Source organism: Geotrypetes seraphini, chromosome 16, assembly GCF_902459505.1.
Source record: "Geotrypetes seraphini chromosome 16, aGeoSer1.1, whole genome shotgun sequence".
Taxonomy (NCBI): domain Eukaryota; kingdom Metazoa; phylum Chordata; class Amphibia; order Gymnophiona; family Dermophiidae; genus Geotrypetes; species Geotrypetes seraphini.
The window spans coordinates 44337067-44347423 of NC_047099.1; the positions used below are offsets into that span (position 1 = coordinate 44337067).

The 10357-nt window shown below is 47.5% G+C and overlaps 1 protein-coding gene across 1 annotated transcript in view; it reads right to left on the minus strand.

The window, feature by feature from the left end:
- Positions 1 to 9027, minus strand: part of IGSF9 (immunoglobulin superfamily member 9) — a 54999-nt gene extending 45972 nt beyond the window's left edge. The window contains exon 1 of the mRNA XM_033924932.1: positions 8756 to 9027. The gene's annotated coding sequence lies outside the window, so the exon portion shown is untranslated. The remainder of the gene's footprint in view (positions 1 to 8755) is intronic.
- Positions 9028 to 10357: the final 1330 nt, after the last annotated feature.

A 10357-nucleotide genomic window follows, 5' to 3' on the forward strand; every position in this document is an offset into this window, starting at 1 on the left:
TGACTTAAAATCAGGCACGCTCCTGGCCTCGACCACCTGCAGTGGAAGATTATTCCAGTGATCAACCACCCTCTCGGTGAAGAAATATTTCCTGGTGTCACTGTGTAGTTTTCCGCCTCTGATTTTCCCACCCCTGCCCTGCCCTGTCCCATAACATTTGCACGTACAAATTCAAATTGTTGCCAATTCACACAAATAATTGATTGTTAGCGCATAATTGTTGGCGTTAATTGACCTGGAAGCTGATTTAGTTGCACACATAGTGCAGGATCACACACAATTTTGTGTGTGTGAATTTGGCGCCATTTATAGAATTGTACTTCAGTTGTGCACATTCCATAGGTATTAATACACCTGCTGTGCTGAAAATAAAACTCCATACATTTTGCAAATTTACCACACAACATGAGGAAGGGCTGTGGCTCACCGGTTGAGCTTCTGCCTCCGCACCCAGAGGTTGTGAGATCAAATCCCGGTGCTGCCCCTTGTGACCCTGGGCAAGTCGCTTAATCCTCCAGTACCCCCCACTTTGAATGTCAGCTTTGAAATGCCAAGATGACAAAAAGGCAGTAGACGAGTCCCCTTTCTCTTACTATTTGGGGGTTCCAGAATCTTGCGTACTCTTTGAAATTCTACATGGAATCTTGCTACTTTTGGGGATTCCAAATAGAATGTTGGTACTATTTGGGGTTCTGGAATCTTCTTACTCTTTGAGGACTCCCTATTGAATGCTGTGGCTCAGTGGTTGAGCTGCTGCCTCCGCACCCAGAGGTTGTGAGATCAAATCCTGGTGCTGCCCCTTGTGACCCTTTTTGTTAGTCATTTTATGCATTTTATGGTTCATAGAGGATGAACATTTTTATGAGCATTATGCTAGTTTTAGCTATTATATGTGAAGAATAGGATAGGATGTATATATTATGATATGCCTGAGTAGGTTCTGAATATGTACGTTTTCTACTGTAACCCGCTTAGGTGTTAAGCGGGGAAGAAAATTTTAAAATAAATGAGTAAAAATGATCCCAGTTCCTATTCTATGTAGATTCATGGATTTAACTAATCCCATCTTTGGGGACAGGATTGGAAGCCAAGAAGAGGCCTCAACGACGAGGGAAGCACACACGGTTCCTATTGCCGTGTTTGAACTAATCCCAGTCAGGACACCAGACAAGAGACACAGGCCCACTGATCAAGTTCCGACCACTCAGTCACCCCGACACCATTCACTAACCTTCCTCCCGATCCAAACAGAAGCGACTGCATAGGACCAGTCGCTGACGTCCTTGTCAACTGTCCTGAAATCCCATCACTCTCTGCTATTATCTATCTATATTTCACGAGATTTTATAAAGAAATGCACAATCGGGACAGAGATCTAAAATATGACAAGTGTCTGACCAACATCTTTATTTACACCTAGCACCTATGCGATCTGGATTCTGTACCTAGAACTAACTTTTACAGCTTTACTTTTCTTTTGATTAACTCGCGAGCCCATGGTTTTAACTCATGGGCTCGAAGGGCGGCAGAGAAGGCACTGCTGATCTCCCTGCCTGGTTTGCCGGAAAGAGAACAGCACCAGAGGCAAGAAGGGGAAGGAAGGCAAAGGGACACGGAGGTGGTGGAGGAGAGTCGGGGTGAGTAAAAAAAAACAACCGGACAGCAAACGCCTGCGCAGACCATCTACAGGCAGAGCATGCGTTGGGATTGCTCTCCAGCGATCCGTGTCATCGGAGGGGGGCGTGCCTCCGATCGCCCCCCTTTGCATGAAGATGGTTGGTGAATCGGTCGGCCTGCCTTGGATCGGACACAGATCGGAAGGTTAGTGAATCGAGCCCAAAGTTTCTACACGTCAGCCCCATCTGAATTCACACTTGTTTATGAGACGTTTCATCTTCCCCTCAGCCCTCAACAGCTCCTGTAGATTTCACTTCAGTTTTGCTCCTATCTTTTTCAAAAGTAGGTGCAGCTGAAGTAACTGCCCTTGAGCTATGTAAAATATTGTTCCTCAGCAGGACCCCCTCAACACTGCCAGAACCTTCTGCAGACTCTTCTTGTTTTAGCGACTGCTCTGTGGCTAGACGGTGCCATGTATCCTGGCAGTACTTTATAAAAGATAACTGAGCCTGGGATATAGATCAGACACATCCCTCCAGGCTATACTTAATTACTGTAATTTAGTGCAATTTCTTCCTATAGAGCTCTCCCTCATGTACATCAAAGAGGAACAAAAAAGTAAAACAGAAGGAGAAAAGTAAAGGAAAAAGGGAGAGACAGACAAAAAAAAGGAAATTTACAAACAAACTAAACAGAAGACCTTAATCTTAGGCCCCGATGCTGGTTAGAGCCAGTCTTACGTGCAAGGAAGCCGAGAACCTTATGCAAATGCACTACAAGGAGCTCATTAGCCTTTCAAAGCGCTCTCCTTGTGATGCACAAAAGGGAACACCCCCTTTTACGGGGCAAATCTCATGCCTTGCTCAGGGCACACACACAACAGCAGCTGAGTGGTACCGAAGCGGCAATCAGCTAAGCCGGCAGGGGAGAAGAGAAGAGGCTTTCGAGGGTTGTTGGAGCATCCTGCTCTTAGTAAGACTTCTTGGAGGGGTTCTGAAGAGATCCCCCTTATGTCACAGGATCTCATGGAGATTAAAGCTCTGGGTGGCTTTGGATTAAAAACATGTGAGGCTGAAGTTTGGCAGACTTTAAAAAAAAACCCCAAACCGTTACTGCGGTGGAATTTCTCCTAGATAAGTTTGTGTGTGTTCGGGGTTTTGTTTCTAATAGAGGGGAAGTCATGGGGTAAAGAAGGGCCCTGCTGGCTTAGACTTCCTACGCCATGAGCCAGGACCCTAATGAGAACCAGCTGAGAAGGACGGAGGGAACAAGGCACGAGACCCGAAGAAAAGACTATGCTTGATGACTCCCTGACTACAGAGGAAGACTAACAGATGACATAAATCTCATTTATCTACTCAAAGTGCAGCCCAGAATTTGCCCCTCTCTAGTAATGCCCTGGCCAGGCAGATTTCACTTTCCCTGATTTCCCTTTCAACAATACCTCCCCTTGGGTCGTGTCCTTTATGCTCTCAAAATATCCAGGGATGGACCTAGATGGCAGTGGACTAAGGCAACATGATACACATTATAGGTACAAAATGCTGGGTTCCTTATTAGGAAAAGGATCTTGGTATCACTGAAATCCTGAGCTCAGTGTGAAACAGGGATTATGTACTGGATGGAGGGATGTTACGATCCCTCCATCTCATAGTAACATAGCAGAAAGAGACCATCAAACCTGACCAGTTAATCTGAACACCTGAACAGCAGAAATCTTTCCAGAACAGTCCTTTCTGCCCTCCATCTCAGACAGAAGGAATGACAAGATTCTCACTTGGTTCCCATGCCCACCACAAGACCAAGTACACAGTACCAGCAATTATCAAATTTCCCCTGGCCACAGAAATCACATGACCCCTGAAGGCATAGACTTATATCTATGAACAGCCTACCCAGGTCTCAATCTCAGATATGACTTTTGTAACCACAGTTTGGGAAGCCCTGATTAGAGAAAGACATGGGGATGGGTTCCTGCAATTAACTAAGGGGCGGGACACGGACAGAGTCCACGGGGCGGTGCAGAGCCAGCAGGGATAGGGACAGAGCTTTGTCCTCATGTCATTCTCTAAAAACTTGGGACTAGTATCAATGTGTAAAAACTTTGCACATCTTAACAACTGGCAACTGAATTCAATGATTAAAAAAACGAAGAAGCTACTTTTGCATTTAAATGAAGTATCTTTTGTGCCTTTGTCTGCTGATCAGAGTCAGACTCCTACTATCTGCAACATCCTTCCATCACGTGCCCAGCGGCTCCAGCATCTTACTGTTACTGTGACAGATTGCTGGCATCAAGGAACATTTCTAGCACTTATTTTCCTGTTCTGAAAGACAATCCATTCACCTCCCCAGATGATGTCAAAACATTGGCAACTGAATCTTTGGGAAGGTTGCACCAAAACCAGATCAAAATGGGAGGCTCTGTTTGTGATTTATAAACTTTTGTCCCTTTTTATACTTTAATAGACCTCTGCAAATGAGGACAGAGTCCGTGGGGCAGGGCAGGAACATAGACTGAGTCTGTGGAGATGGGGACTTTGTCCCCATGTCATTCTTCCTGACCAATACTAATATGGCTACTGCTCAAACATGAAGCCTCTTAATTTTCCTGTGTACCACAGAACTTGCAGCCAGCCAAACAGACCCAGCAGCGAAGCAATTTGACCACTGGAACCTCTCGGAGAATCCAGACACTTAGCAGTCCTGGCAACATCTCAAATGCCATTCATTCGGAAGACCCTACACCCATTGTTGAATCAGACATAAAAAGATAGAGCAGGACTAGAAAATGTTCTTTTTCATTTATTAAACAGGGTGCCCACAAAACCACTACTTGATTTAGTTACAAAACCAAAATATATTGGACTATTCTTTCACCTACAGTTTCATCAACTCATAAAGTTTCATATGGTATCTGTTGATTACATACACTCGAGGTGCACTTGGCAAACATCGATGCGATAATCGAGCTCGGACCAGACTCTCCAAAGCATATCCGCTGTGATCGCGTTTATAGCTTCAGTGATGCGTTCCTGCAGATCATCCATAGCAGGGGTCCCCAAAGTCCCTCCTTGAGGGCCAAATCCAGTCGGGTTTTCAGGATTTCCCCAATGAATATGCATGAGATCTATGTGCATGCACTGCTTTCAATGCATATTCATTGGGGACTGGATTTGGCCCTCAAGGAGGGACTTTGGGGACCTCTGATCTATAGTTACGGGTAATGGAGGTACGTACCCCCAAAGGAAAAAGTCACAAACAGTAATATTCGGTGATCTCGGGGGCCACTTGAGGTCATTTAGTCGTGTTGCATTGTCTGAAGGTTGTAACTTCAGCACCAATTGCAGCTTATAAGGGTGAAAGTGCCAGCGATTGTGCAAAATCTTGCTAATCGTGCTTTTTGGGACTTGTATTTGCTGTTGTCTTATTTATAAACATACTCTAATAAGTTTTAATTTTGTAACCATTTAAAATCAAGGAGTGTTTTTGTGGGCACCCTGTATATATATATAGCAAAGGAGAAAAATAATTAAGGAGCTCAGGGAGCAAATGGTTCAGATTGAGGTATCTTCAAAATATCCTGGAAAAACCAGGGAAGTTAGAAGAACCCAATAGAAAAGTAGGAAGACAAGAAGAAAGGAATATTTCAATTACTGGGACGTGGCAGTAAATGGCTGCTTCATGGTCCAGAAGGAGGAGTGTCCTTGTCTAGTAGAAGCAACCTCTGGTTACTGATGAAAGCCTTCGGTTCCAAGCTTCTTCACAGGTAAATGCTGTTCCTGTCCAATAGGATAGTTAGCGTTAAAAGCCCAGAGCCCACACACCGCCTAGAGCCTCTTAATCCCTGAATTCTTACAGCAGGCTTTGGGGTTGACATTAATTAGTAAATTCAGGAGGTTCCGGCTTTGTCTACGACCTACATCAGCTCTCCCACTGTGCACAGACCTTCGAAACTACTCTGTTGAGTTCTTCTCTCACAATCCCAAACACGCCATCTCCTACCTTAAGATCTATGGATTCCAACCGTCTAGTCTTACCATCACTATGAATCAACCAGGTCCTCGGCTCCTTTTCTTTGGACTTGTCTTGCCTTCTACTCTCCGCTCTGAGCTTAGCTTTGCTAAATTCAAGGCACTACTAAAAATTCCCTTCTTTGGGTTAGCTTTTAATATCCCTAATAGTCCAAGCATGTGACTTCATCAAATCAGTTATCGGACTGAATGAGTCGGGGATGGGGAAGTGTTTGAGAGCCTTATGTTACTAGGTCTGCCTAGGTTTTAGTCCAAATGATTGATAATGGCGTTCCTTTTCCTCCTCGTATCAAATTTTAATAAACATACAGTAAAGATATCTAGTGTCCATAACGAGGTTATGAGAACAGCAATATGTGTCAGCATCCCCAGAAAATCCTTGAGGGTTTAAAGAGCCCTCAGAGAAGCAGACAGCTAGGTAGACAGGCCTGTGTGAGGGAAATTGCTCCCATGCAACAGTCTCTCTGAAGCACAGACTTTGGGCCCAGCTTCTGAGGAGGAGGAAAACTTAACAGGCTTGAAAAGTTCCCTGAAAAGCTTTGTTTACAGATGCCTTCAACTTCCCAAGCCTATTTCTATTTCCCCCTTCCTTATTGTGCTTTCCATATATGTTACTGTCTCTTTCCTAAAATAAATTGTAGCCCTAACCACTTGGTATATTTACTCGTATTGTGAAGAATTTTTAAGTTGTATGACTTTTGTGTTCTTAAAAAATGTTTTTCTTCTATTTCGCTTAGAAACACTTGACAAGCGATCAAATCAAATTTTAATAAATCTTGAAACTTGAAGAGCAAGAGAAAAGGTCACAAGGGGAGGACATCTGAGAAATGTATCACAGGAGCTCTTGGGGTACTATGGGGCTCATTCATTTGGGGGAAGGGCTCGTTCACCCTCTCCCTCCATCCTCCAACCACTAAGCTCTGGCATTCTTTAAATTGCTTCGACTCCGCCCCAGCTTCATAGTGAAAAAACGGCCACAGAAGGAGACCAAGTGGGGGAAGCACAGAGCACCCAGGACAGGTGGAAAAATGGAGGTGACAGGGCCGTTTCATTAGAGAACTTGCTCTCTTTTGCAGGTTTAATTGGCTTCAACACCCCCAGCACTGCGCAAACTGTGTCCATCAGGGAGGGACAATTTCCATTGGGTTTAGCATCCCCAATCATTACAAAAAGTTGGCTCTCTTTGGGACAGTTCTCATGGAGTTCATTGAAAGTCATTGATCCAGGTTTTCCCTGGATTTTTCTCCCTTTATTTTCCTATTAACCCTGCTTTCCAAGTAAGCCCAGGTGGAGACTACCTGCTAAATCTAGCCAAGAACCACAAAAGAAACCTCAAGGAATGTTTTTGCTGGTTCTGAAATCTATTACAAAACAAGAAAACAACTGCATTCATCTTCCAAAGCTGCTCAGTTCATTTATCTGCCCAGGTCCCCTCCAAATTTGGGACACAACACCTTTAAGAATGACACCCAGACAAATTCTGTACCGGTGGAGAAGGCAAAGTCAGTCATTCTTTCAGTCTGTTTTCTCTCCATATTCTGTTGCACAAGTTAATCCATGAAGAGAAGCCAAACAGCCACCGCATGACTAGAAGCTGCAGGATTTCCTCCCCAAGACCTGCTCCCCAGCTCAGGTATCTCCATTTGTTAAATGCCTCGGAGAAACAGCTTTATTTTCTGGTACCTACTAACCCCCCAAAGACCACCAAGGACCATGCAAAGCTCTCTCTCCCCCCCTCAAAGACCACCAAGGACCATGCAAAGCTCTCTCTCCCCCCCTCAAAGACCACCAAGGACTATGCAAAGCTCTCTCTTCCTCCCCCTCAAAGACCACCAAGGACCATGCAATGCTCTCTCTCCCCCCCTCAAAGACCACCAAGGACTATGCAAAGCTCTCTCTTCCTCCCCCTCAAAGACCACCAAGGACCATGCAAAGCTCTCTCTTCTTCCCCCCTCAAAGACCACCAAGGACCATGCAAAGCTCTCTCTCCCCCCCCCTCAAAGACCACCAAGGACCATGCAAAGCTCTCTCTCCTCCCCCCTCAAAGGCCACCAAGGACCATGCAAAGCTCTCTCTCCCCCCCCCCTCAAAGACCACCAAGGACCATGCAAAGCTCTCTCTCCCCCCCCCCCCTCAAAGACCACCAAGGACCATGCAAAGCTCTCTCTCCCCCCCTCAAAGACCACCAAGGACCATGCAAAGCTCTCTCTCCCCCCCCCCCTCAAAGACCACCAAGGACCATGCAATGCTCTCTCTCCCCCCCTCAAAGACCACCAAGGACCATGCAAAGCTCTCTCTCCCCCCCCCCCTCAAAGACCACCAAGGACCATGCAAAGCTCTCTCTCCCCCCCCTCAAAGACCACCAAGGACCATGCAATGGTCTCTCTTCCTCCCCCCTCAAAGACCACCAAGGACCATGCAATGCTCTCTCTCCCCCCCTCAAAGACCACCAAGGACTATGCAAAGCTCTCTCTTCCTCCCCCTCAAAGACCACCAAGGACCATGCAAAGCTCTCTCTTCTTCCCCCCTCAAAGACCACCAAGGACCATGCAAAGCTCTCTCTCCCCCCCCCTCAAAGACCACCAAGGACCATGCAAAGCTCTCTCTCCCCCCCCCTCAAAGGCCACCAAGGACCATGCAATGCTCTCTCTTCCTCCCCCCTCAAAGACCACCAAGGACTATGCAATGCTCTCTCTTCCTCCCCCCTCAAAGACCACCAAGGACCATGCAAAGCTCTCTCCCCCCCCCTCAAAGACCACCAAGGACCATGCAAAGATCTCTCTTCTTCCCCCCTCAAAGACCACCAAGGACCATGCAAAGCTCTCTCTCCCCCCCCCTCAAAGACCACCAAGGACCATGCAAAGCTCTCTCCCCCCCTCAAAGACCACCAAGGACTATGCAAAGCTCTCTCTTCCTCCCCCTCAAAGACCACCAAGGACCATGCAAAGCTCTCTCTTCCTCCCCCCTCAAAGACCACCAAGGACCATGCAAAACTCTCTCCTTCTCAACCCCCCCCCCTGCTGTCACGTTCTACAGTTCGGGGTCCCGAGACCCCTCTCCATTCTGATCGATACCGTCATATCGCCCCCCAATTCCCCACCTACCTTGCGGTGTAGGAGCCGCCTGGCCACGTCTTGGGCTTCAGGGGTTTTTGCCGTCCTGCTTGTAACAAAGCCCGAAAAGGGATCCGTTCCGAAGCCCCCGGGAGGGGTCGCAGGTGGCTTTTCGGGCAACCTCCTCCCCGCTTCCAGCGCCGATGGCTGCAGCCACTCTTGCAAAGCATGCACAGCACTTGGGAGCCTCCTCCTGCTGCTGCTGCCGCTCCCTCCAGAGAAGCCTCCTGCAAGGGGCTGTTGCCCTCCTGGGATCTGATCAAAGTGACAATAAAAAGGCATCTCTTGCCTGCCCTTCCAGTCCTCAAATCCATGCCCACTTTTCCAGATCACTCCCACACTGGGAGGAGGAGCCAAAAACTTTCCCGCCCCTCGGCTCTCCTGCTTCCATGGCGACAGCCAGTCCCGGCTGCGAACTCTAAACCCCGCCTCCTCAAAAGCCAATCAGACACAGGAGGCAGGGTCCGGCCCAAGAGGCTACTGGGAAACGTAGTTTCCTCAAGATGGGCGCCCCCTAGTGGATTCTGTGGCGAAAATGGAAAGCGCAAGTTTGGCTGCAACAGGTAACGTGTGGCGCAAAATGAGGAAACTGGATCTAGCATTACCAGGAAGATACAATCTAAATGTAACCCTTTCTCTGTCACTCCCCGACCTCAACTCCTATGTGCACTGGCTCAGCTCCAATCCCCGGCTCTGTCACTGATCCTAGGTCAGGCTTTGAGGAGAGTCACTTCATCTCTGAGGTAGGTCACAATCACCCTGGGCCTCAGCTCTGATCCTGGGGAGGGGGGTGGGGAGCTGAGCTGTATAGCCGGCGAATAGGAACAGGGAAGCTCTTTAAAAGGGTGGCACTAGAATGCATGACAATGACCTTCAAAGGGCTTCCCTGATGCTACCCTTGGTGGCTGGACAATGTTTCACTGCCAGCCTTCCCCCCTCCCCCTGCGACCGTAGGGAGTGGTGGCAGGGGGATCATCTTGGGGGGAAGAGAAGGACAGAGGTGCTGGACACCTGGGGGGGGGGGGGGTAGGGCAGCAGTTCTCAAACTCATCCTGTGGAAACACCAGCCAGGTAGGTTTTCAGGATAGCTTATGAATATCGTTCATTACTGTAGGTGAATTAAAAAAAAGTTTGGACAAGTTTCTGGAGGAAAAGTTCATATTCTGGTATTGAAACAGATATGGGAGAAGCCTCTGCTTACCCTGGGATCGGTAGCATGGAACATTAGTACTATTTGGGTTTCTGCCAGGTACTTGTGACCTGGGTTATCCACTATTGGAAATAGGATAGGGCTAGATGGACTATTATCTTTAGAACAAAGAGCAGGAGTGACGTCTTTCAGCTCAGGTGGAAGCGGGCAGCGTTCTTCAAATCTTCCTTTTTGGGTTTATTAGCTGTATTCTGGCGCCATCTACTGGGCTTCATTCATACACCCCTGAAGAAGGCTTGGACCGTGTTGGGATCCAGCACGAAAAAGGATTGAAAGATTCCTTGTTCTGCCTGCACAAACCATTGGCCACAGTGGTTCAGAGAGGGTGGGAGGCGCCCCATGCCCTCCTCTCTGCCCCCGGACCTCTTTAAATCTTCACCAGC